A 10550-nucleotide genomic window follows, 5' to 3' on the forward strand; every position below is an offset into this window, starting at 1 on the left:
GTGAGATGGCTCAGTGGGTAAGAGCACCCGACTGCTCTTCCGAAGGTCAGGAGTTCAAATCCCAGCAACCACATGGTGGCTCACAACCATCTGTAACGAGATCTGGCGCCCTCTTCTGGAGTGTCTGAAGACAGCTACAGTGTACTTACATATAATAAATAAATCTTTTAAAAAAAAATTAACTTTAAAAAAAATAAATAAAAAATAAAAATATTTAAAATTGCAATGTTGGGTATGATCACTTGTATGAGAAACGTTGCTCCACCAAGTCCCATAAATCCAGGCATTTCCTTGAGCTATCCATCCCTTTGATCCTGAGCCGCTGCTATCTATTATGAGTTGCTATTTACCTCGTAGCCCAACAGTGTTGACAGGACTGACTTATGTTGCTCAATCTGGCTCAGGCCCAAGGAGGAGCCAGGTTGTATATTTTTGCTTCTCTGTGCCTGTCACACCTCAATTGTTTAAACCCTTTACATCATCAAATTCTCTAGAACAGGTGTGTGTGTGTGTGTGTGTGTGTTTCAGACTTTAAAGTCTGTGGTGGTTTGAACATGCTTGGCCTAGGGACAGGTCCTATTAGGAGGTATGGCCTTCTTGGAGTAGATATGGCCTTGTTGGAGGAACTGTGTCACTGTGGGCGTGGGCTTTAAGACCTTCCTAGCTGCCTGGATGCCTAGTCTTCTCCTGTTTGCCTTTGGAACAAGATGTAGAACTCTCAGCTCCTCCAGTGCCAGGGCTGCCTAGACACTGCCATACTTCTTGTCATGGTGATAATGAACTGAACCTCAGAACCTGTAAGCCAGTCCCAATTAAATGTTGTCCTTTATAAGAGTTGCCGTGGTCATGGTGTTTCTTCACAGCAATGGAAACCCTAAATAAGGTAGACATTGGAACCAAGGACTGGGGTGTTGCTGTGACAGGCCTGACCTTGTTTTTGTTAGGGAGAATGTGGATTTGGGGACTTTGGATTTGTAAAGCAGTGGAATGCTTTAAGTTGGGTTTAATGGGCCATCCTAGTAGGAATATGGAAGATGTTGGTGCTGAGGGTGATTTGAACTGTGTTGACCTGGCCCAGTAGAGGAGAAGTTTAATATGGGGCCTAGAGACTGTTCTTGTGATATTTTGGTGAAGAAGGTGACTGCTTTTCGACCCTGTCTGAAGAGTCTACCTGAGGCTAAGGTAAAGAGACTTTTTATTTGCTTTGACAAAGGAAGTCTCAAACAGCCTGGTATAAATTCTGTTGTGTGGTTACTAAAGTTCACTCTTATGAAGAGTGTTTTTATGAAAAGGAGCAAGCTGAGAAAGGAAAATACAAAATGTATGGTACAAAGAATAAAGAGGCACCTGGAAGTAGACTGGAGCTGAATCCTTTATTAAAGGAAATAAACAGATTAAGCGAGTAACAGACCTCAGGGCAAGATTCCACCCAGCTAAACTTATTGTTTGTGCTTTTGCAGTTGAATAAGGGATAGTTATATTTAGGCATTTTCATTACCTGGTTATTGTTTTCATTTGGACTTTTCCTGTGGAACGAACTACAGTCTAGTAATGAAGGACCCACCTGTGATTCAGATTTTAAGGCTGGAAGACACAGAGTTCTGATCTAGATTTTGAGTAATAGTGGCCATGAAAAGCTTAGGCTCAGGCATGGTGGTACACACCTTTAATCAAAGGAGACAAAGGCAAGCAGATCTCTGAGTTCAAGGCCAGCCTAGGACAGAGAAAGTTCTAGGTGAAGAAAAGCTGAGGTCCAGGCATGGTGACACATGCCTTTAATCCCAGCATTTAGAAGACAGAGCCATGTGAATCACTGGGTTCAAAGTCAGTCTACCTAGTAACTTCCATAACAACCAAACTTAGGCAGTGAAGGAGTTGGAAAACAGAAAGCTAGTGATGAGGTAATAGAACAAGGAGGCTATGTTCCAGTCCCAGCAAGCAGCAGAACTCAGCATCTTTGGCCATGTGGCTCTGGCTTTAGAGTCAAGAATAGAAGGGGTTACTGGGACAACTGATGCTAGTTAGCTGGAGCCAAGACATTAGCAGTGATTATGAAGAGACCAGTAGCACTGAGGTGAAATCCTCTGGGAATATTTTCTGAAAGCACAAAGAAGCTGTGTTCCAGAGATAAACAAGATTGTACCTTGTGCTACAGCTGGACCTGGAAATGTATAAGAATTACCCAAGTGGTATTGGTTTTAAAGGCATGAAGGTGTCATGGAGAGCAGCTGAAGCTTGGCACTGTGAGAGGCCAGGGAAGGCCATTGGTGAAGGTGCAACCTCAATTGCAGTTGACAGCCCAGATGTGAAGGGGTCATGCAAAGAAGTAGAGGCTTGGCACTATGAACAGAACCTATGAGAAGCTATTGGTAAAGCCTAGTTGCAGTAAAAGACTTCAGCAAATTAAAGATGCCAGTACCAATGGGATGACCACCAAGAGCAGCAGCATCAGTAGAGTGGAGTCAAACAGACCCTAGAGTGCTAGAGATGTAAACCAAGCCCTTTGGAGGAACCCATAAGATCATGTGTGGATCCTGGACATTGGGATAAGAAGCTGTAACATTGAAGTTGCCTTGGAGACCCCCAAAATTCCAAGATTTCAGAGCCCTGGGCTATCTGTTGAGGAAAGCTGCTAACAGGGAGTTGTTTTGTTTTGAGATAGGGTTTCTCTGTGTAGCCCTGGCTGTCCTGGAACTCACTTTGTAAACATTCGTGTAGAATCCTTCATCACGTGTCCTTTCACAGGCTCACTTTAGCAGAACATCCTTTGACCTGTGTCTGCTTCAGCGAAATGAGTGTGCTTTAGTGATTCACCCTTGCACTTGTGTCTGCTTCAGGAAAACACTCCTTCATGTGTTTGCCCCAGCAAAACACCTTCCAACACAACCGGCTTTCCAAAGAAGTTTCCACTTCACCCTTGCTAGTTGCCTGGAAGGCAATCTTCTCCTGTTTGCCTTTGGAACAAGATGGAGAGCTCTCAGCTCCTCCAGCACAATGCCTGCCTGCATGCTGCCATGCTTCCTGCCATGATGATAATGGACTGAAACTCAGAACCTGTAAGCCAGCCCCAATGAAATGTTGACCTACATAAGAGTTGCCCTTAGCCAGGCAGTGATGGCGCACGCCTTGAATCCCAGCACTTGGGAGGCTGAGGCAGGCGGATTTCTGAGTTCGAGGCCAGCCTGGTCTACAGAGTGAGTTCCAGGATAGCCAGGGCTACACAGAGAAACCCTGTCTCGAAAAAAAAAAAAAAAAAAAAAAAAAAAAAAAAAAAAGAGTTGCCCTTGCCCTTAGTCATGGTGTCGCTTCACAGCAATAAAACCCTAACTAAGAAAAAGCATATCAGAAACTTACCAGCATTTGGCTCTCTGGTAATTTTTTAAGGATCTCTCGCTCAACACAAATTTTACCATGTTTTGCCTTTGAGTAACTCCAACAGAGAGAGACCTTACCTGTTTTACTTCCTCCTGATTGTTTTGGACTTTATAAACCCTATTTACATGTCCTTCGGAGTCTTTTAGATTTATCAGACCTTCTACCTCCCGAGGTCCACGCCCCACTAAAATGTCAGCAAAGGCCACTAAAGTCCCACAAAGTCTACTGATTTCTCCACTGAATCAACTTCTTTTTTGACTCTCCTAAAGACAGTAGGATCTGGCCTGATGAACTGGACATTAAATGTCATCTTATACCTACCCTTCAGCTATACCGGTCTTTTCTTTTAGTGTCTTTCAGATCTCAGATGGTGATAAGTGCTGGTCCTTAATAGCTTATCTAATTGAAGGGCCCCAACTAGACCTGACAAACTCCATTTTGTAAGCAGGCCTCCGTTTTATACACTGGGCCCTGTCCTCAGGTTAAACTCTACTAGAAAAACCACAAACTGTTTCAGGACACTAGACCGGGGCCACCAACAGGAAAATACCTAACATTCCAGAGGCTATAGATAAGTAGAGATTGCTTAAGCCAGCTGAAATCACTGTTAGCCAGTCATATGTTTTATTACACATAACAGTGAGCACGTGACCTCTTTAGCAACCTGTCCATGTTCTCCAACCTCATGTGTTACTGTAAGGGATTATAAAATTTGGCTTAAATCTTTAACCAATTTCAGGGGATCTCTACACTCATCTGGAGAACCCCACTAGTTCATCAAGAAGGAACGTCACTCGATACCAGATCTGTGACGATTCCATCTGTGGACGATTGTGGGCACTTTGAGGTGGTCCCACTTGGAGTTTAATAATAAAGACTGGGAGACATCTGTACAGTATAAGCCTGTTAGCCTTTTGGCTGGGGGCAGTCCCTCAGCTAACCGTGTAGACTGGACCTGAACCTGGCTGCCACAGCGTCTCAACCTCACTGCTTTTTCGGCTCTACCTCATTGCTGGGCTCTGTTCTTCCAGCACCAGCCTCCAGCCCCTTATTCATCCGAAACTCTCTTCTTTCTCTTCTATGAAAGGCTTATTAGCATAGTGGGAGGGGTTCCACGCCTTACTTGCTCTGAACCAATCAGCAGCCTGACGTCCTCCTTCCCTTAGTGCTGCCCTTTGGCCAAATTGAGGGCTATGTGACCTCCCCCTTGGCAGCTTGCTTTTTAAACATAATAATCTGAGAGAATTGTGGATCAGTCTGTTTACATCTTTTGGGGTAGGTGATGAAGCCAAGAGCATTTACATATGGAAAGCAGGTCTTGTGGGCTGGAGAAATGACAATACAGGGGCGTACATCCATAGCCAGCTGACATTATGTGTATGGGGCGGGGGGGGGGGGTAGGTTATCCCAACAATGGACGTTCCACTTCTCCATAGGATATCCTTAATTATGTCTCACTATCTGTAGCAAGACCCATGCAACTACTGCCATAGTAAAAAAGCGCACTATCAGCATACATGACTCAAAGACAGCTGGATTACTGCAAATCCCACTCCAATCTGAGTGGTGACTCATGGAAGCTACATTCCCTGGAGCTCTCTGCAATGACTTATAGGAAGCTTATATGTTTCAGAAACTGCTCTGTTCACAAGTGTCCCTGTTGCTTGTATAAGTTCGGGGATAGAGTGGCCTTGTGAACATTGTAAGATTCAGGGACTTCTTGAGACTTGTGAGTTGTTTGAATCATTTACTTATTATTTGCTGACTTTTACTGTTTAAAAAGTAAGCTGTGGTGGTACACACCTTTAATCCCAGCACTTGGGAGGCAGAGGCAGGAGGATTTCTGAGTTCGAGGCCAGCCTGGTCTACAAAGTGAGTTCCAGGACAGCCAGGGCTATACAGAGAAACCCTGTCTCGAAAAACCAAAACAAACAAACAAAAATAAATGTATGTGTTGGGGTGTTTGTACATGAGTTCAAGGGCCCATGGAGGTCAGAAGAGGATGTTGGATCCCCTGGAGCTGGAGTTACAGAAGGTGCGAGCCACCTAATATGGGTGCTAGGAAACTTGGGTTCTCTGCATGAATAATAGATGTTCTTAATCTCCTTGCCATGTCTTTAGTCCTCATTTCCTATATTTTAATTAACTAAAAACGAAATAAAAAGGAAAGGAAAGGACATGGCTTCCATGGTTTTGGAGAAAGTTTATTTTAGATAGAGGGAGAGCATGCCCGGGAGAGCTTTGTTAGCATTTTTTCTAGGCTCCGCCCAACAGTTACCTAGCAACAGCCAGGTTTGAGCCTGGCTCGTTATAAAAGGTTTAGCCACCTCCACTTCTCTCTCTCTCTCTCTCTCTCTCTCTCTCTCTCTCTCTCTCTCTCTCTCTCTCCCCCCCCCCCTTGTGCCAGGAGGCATTTGTGAACCCCAGACCACCAAAGAGCCATATCCGATGTAATAGCAGCATCAGGGTCTCTTTATTATAAGCTCAGGCTTGAACTCTCCTCCAGCCCAACCCTGACACAGCAGGATGGGAAGGGAAGGCGGAGCAGGACAAGTTCTTATACGAAAATGGGAGAAAGTGAAGGGGTGAGGGAGGGGCGGTCCAGTCTGGCAAAGCATCTAATAGAATGACTACAAGCCAACAAGTGAGTGCTCTGAAGCAAGACGATAAACAGTCGCAAAGGTCTGAAAGTGCATCTGAAACAATCAGACTGATCTTTGACTAACGGTTGCTAGGAAGTAGCTAGGGAGTAACTCTGCCAAGGACAAGCCCTGAGGTCCTCTCTGCTACTTGGGTGCAGCTTGGGTTCCGCTGCAGGTCAAGTTCTCAGGATTTTTTTTTTTTTTTTTTCTTTAAGATGGAGGCCAGTCCCAAGATGGAGTAGGTTTGGCCTCTCACTCTCTCTTTCTCTGCCTCTACTCCGTTCTCAACCCCCCTTCTCTGCTGCCCCAAAATAAACTTCATTTTATACTAGACCCATAATATGGCTGGTACCTGGGGGGTGGGGTGGGGTTCCTCAGCATGGTATGGCACACCCTCTCCCCAGCATCAGGCCACATTAGGAAACATATCAAGCATAGATATGCAGAAGAGCATAGTTACATAGTTACACAGAATAGTACAGCCAGGGGCAGACATATCTGGGAAAGTCCAGAGTGGTCATGACCTTGAACCTTGTGGAGAGAGGGGGAGAAGAGTGAGAGAGGGGAACGGGAAAAGGGACTGAAGCACATATTTTAAATATCAAAGCAGACCTGGCCTCCAGGTTCTCCCAGCATTCCTTAGTCCCTACCTAACAAACCCTGTCCCCAACCTTGAATTTTCCAGCCCAGGGGCTGGACTGCTCTCCCCCTGCCCCCAGAGGTTCTTTCCTATATAATCCAGACATTTTGCTCTCTCTCTCTCTCTCTCTCTCTCTCTCTCTCTCTCTCTCTCTCTCTCCTCTTTTCTTTCTGCACACATGCTTTTTCTCTCTCTTTCTCCCTCCTCTCTTTCTCTCCCTTCCCCAAGGTGAGTTCTCTGGCTTTAGTCCCTGGGGGCAGTGAGCTCGACTTTCGGAGAGCGGTTTCCTAATAAACTTGCAGTTAATGTGATCTGAATTGGCTCAGTTCAATGGCAGTGGACAAATCACCTATCACCAAGATCATCAGCCAGAAGGCCAGAAGTACAAAAGGAGCAAAAGAGAGGCAGAAGGAAGAGCAGAGAGAGTAGATAAGCAATGTCTGGATCAGATAAGGGGAAGGGCAGCCTAGCCCTTGAGACTGAGGGATGCTGGGAAAGCCTGGGGGCCAGGCCTCCTTTGATAAATTAAACTGACACCTCAGCTGCTGGTCCCAGGTTTGAAACTTAACATTTTCTATCTGTGACAGAAGTGCTTCACTTTGCTAGTGGGATAATGTATGCCTGTTGTCCCAGCACTCAGGAGGCTCAATTGGAAGAATCACTTGAGCTGATAAGTTCAAGACCAGCCTAAGGAACCCAGCAAAATCTATCTCAAAATACAATGCAGGTCATGATGACACACCTCTTGAGAAACAGCACCAAGAGCCAGCCTCTGGAGTTACATGGCTAGTCATCATCTTTTAAAAAAAGAAAGAAAACCCAAACAGCAACACAAAGAAAAAGGGAAGAAAAGAGCAAGCTTAAGAATTAAACAATGACCTCACAAACACAGGCATATGCTGTGTGTATTCTCTACCTTAGGAACACTGAAATTGTGTAGATTCAATTCTGCAGACTATTAGTTTTCATAGGAAGGCATGGGGGGGATTAGTTAAACATTCTACAAGGCAGATTGACCAATTGTGGCATCATGGTTGTAGGGAGACGGGATGTTGCAAACTCAGCCAAATTATTTTGGGCTATCTTTGGTCTCCTTAATAGCCATTCATTGCTCACTTCTGTATCGGACCTTGTAAGACCCCAACTCAATGTGTTTCTTAGACCCCTAGAAACGAAGCCCAGCATGGAGTTCTTTGTTCTTTCGCCTTCAGCCCGAGAGAATGATGACCACTGGGTGACCCGCCCAGGCGCCTGACTCATAGTGTAAGGGACCAAGAATGTTTGCCAAAGATAACCTGTAACCTTTCCATGAGAGATGAGCTGTAATTCACCATCCCCATTTTTACGATGTTTACTCAACTTCCCCAGTCTTTGTGGTCTTATCCTCCCCTCACTTTACAGTTTATTCTTTAAAAACCCTTGACTGCAACTGCTGGAGTCGATCTCCTCTGCCCCATGCGGGTTATGAGCTCGGCCTCAGCATGCTGATGCCCGAATAAACCTCATGCATCAAGAACGGTTTCTCTCGAGTTATTGGGGCATCGGCTCATCCTGAGACTTGAGCGAGGGTCTCCCCGGAAACGGGGGTCTTTCAACTTAACCTCCTTTTCACCATCAAATCCAATTCACAGATCACTAGCTTCTAACCCAAACACTAAGAATGCTATCAGATAACATTCAAAATCCACAGCAGCGTTCTTTTCATCTTGCTCCTCCCTACCAATGTTCACACCAGGTTACTTAAAACACACCTTGGTTAATGGTTTGGTTTGTTCTGTAATAAAAAAAAAATGTATGTAACAGCTTCCATATTGAGATGTGTTGTTTGGGACAAACTGACCATGTTCATTCATATTCAATTCAGAATAAACCACTTCTTACTGTCTTCCAGCATAGAGCTGTGCTTTATATCATGAGTGTCAAAAGGCTCCTCCCCCCCCCCCCATCAACTATGCTTGTGACATTCAACCTAACTTGTACCAGAAAGAAGCTTCCAAACCATGCTCTGGTATTGAGAGAAATAGACGCAGGAAATACCCGACATCACTGACTCTATCAAGTCGTCTCCCGCCCACCCCCCACCCCATCAACCACAACTGTGGTGGGGCAGGCCTGTGATCCAAATCCTTGGAGGTAGAGACAAGAGGATCAGGAGTTCAAAGCCCATCTCTCATTACCAGGAAACTCAAGGTCAACCCAGCTACAACTTGCAGAAGGCTCAGGCTTGGTTCCCGGAGCCCATATGGCAGCTCACAACAGCTGCAGCTCCAGCCCAGAAGTTCTGATCTCCATCTCAGGCCCTGCATTCACTGCATGCACATGGTGCTCATACAGACATACATGAGTACTTTAAAAAAATACTATTTAAAGTATAGTAAAAGGATTTAAAGGGGGCAGTGGGAGATGCAAGAGGTGAAAATAGTAGGTTTTTACTGCTGTGAACAGACACCATGACCAAGGCAAGTCTTATAAAGGACAACATTTCATTGGGACTGGCTTACAGGTTCAGAGGTTCAGTCCATTATCATCAAGGTGGGAGCATGGCAGTATCCAGGCAGGCATGACATAGGCAGAGCTGAGAGTTCTACATCTTCATCCAAAGGCTGCTAGTGGAAGACTGACTTCCAGGCAACTGGGGTGAGGATCTTAAACCCACACCCACAGTGGCACACCTACTACAACCAGGTCACATCTATTCCAACAAGGCCACACCTCCAAATGGTGCCACTCCCTGGCCCAAGAATATACAAACCATCACATTCCACTCCCTGGCCCCCATAGACTTATTCAAACACAGGAGTCTATGGGAGGGGCATACTTAAACATAGCATAAAGCCAAATGCATTTAGTCCAACTTTCAAAGTCCTCATAGTCTATAGCAGTCTCAACAATGTTAAAAGTCCCAAGTTCAAGGTCTCTTCTGAGATTCATCAAATCACTTATCTGTAATCTTAGTTAGGGTTTTACTGCTGTGAACAGACACCATGAATAAGGCAAGTCTTATAAAGGACAACATGTAGTTGGGGCTGGCTTACAGGTTCAGAGGTTCAGTCCATTATCATCAAGGCAGGAACATAGCAGCATCCAGGCAGGCATGGTGCAGGAGGAGCTGAGAGTTCTACATCTTCATCATCGGAAGGCTGCTAGCAGAATACTGGCTTCCAGGCAGCTAGGGTGAGGGTCTTAAAGCCCATGCCCATAGTGACACACCTACTCCAACAAGACCACACCCACTCCAACAGAGCCACACTTCCTATCAGTGCCACTCCCTGGGCCAAGCATACAGAAACCATCACAGACCCTATCTCATAAATTTGAGAAGAGCAAGGGGTTGCAGCTAACGTGTAAAGCTCTTGTCCAGCATTCGCAAGCCCTGGGCATAGACCAGAGCACAGGAAAGCCCACAAAGAAGCAAGCCAAGGACGGATACAGAACTAAGTACAAAATCAGGAACTTAGGGGGTGAGGACTAGTATCAGAAAGCAGTAAGAAAAAAAAAATAGTTCTCTATATGTAATCAAAGTAGGAACACTGGGTAGCTAACTTGGAGAAGAAGAGCCCACACTCACCATTTACTTATGTAATCCAAATGTGGAAATAAAATTCTAAAGGACCTAGAAAAAGGTTCAGCATGAAGTGTAATGTTTTTCTAGCAGTAATTGAAAATGTAGAAACAATAAGGAGAAAGATTAGATATATTAATTTACGGTGAGGGGAAGCAGGGACGGCAGCACCTTAAAGTGATGATCGAGACTGAAAGGGACTGGGGTGAGGGGGGCAAAGGTGAGCTGAGGTGGATGGTTGAGTACTTGCTATTCATGTCAGGGGAGGAAGAGAAAAGATGTTTGAAAGTTGCAAATTGCTACCTAGCAGGAATAAAAAGGTACAAAACTT

Source organism: Mus caroli, chromosome 1 (assembly GCF_900094665.2).
Source record: "Mus caroli chromosome 1, CAROLI_EIJ_v1.1, whole genome shotgun sequence".
NCBI classification, from domain to species: Eukaryota; Metazoa; Chordata; class Mammalia; order Rodentia; family Muridae; genus Mus; species Mus caroli.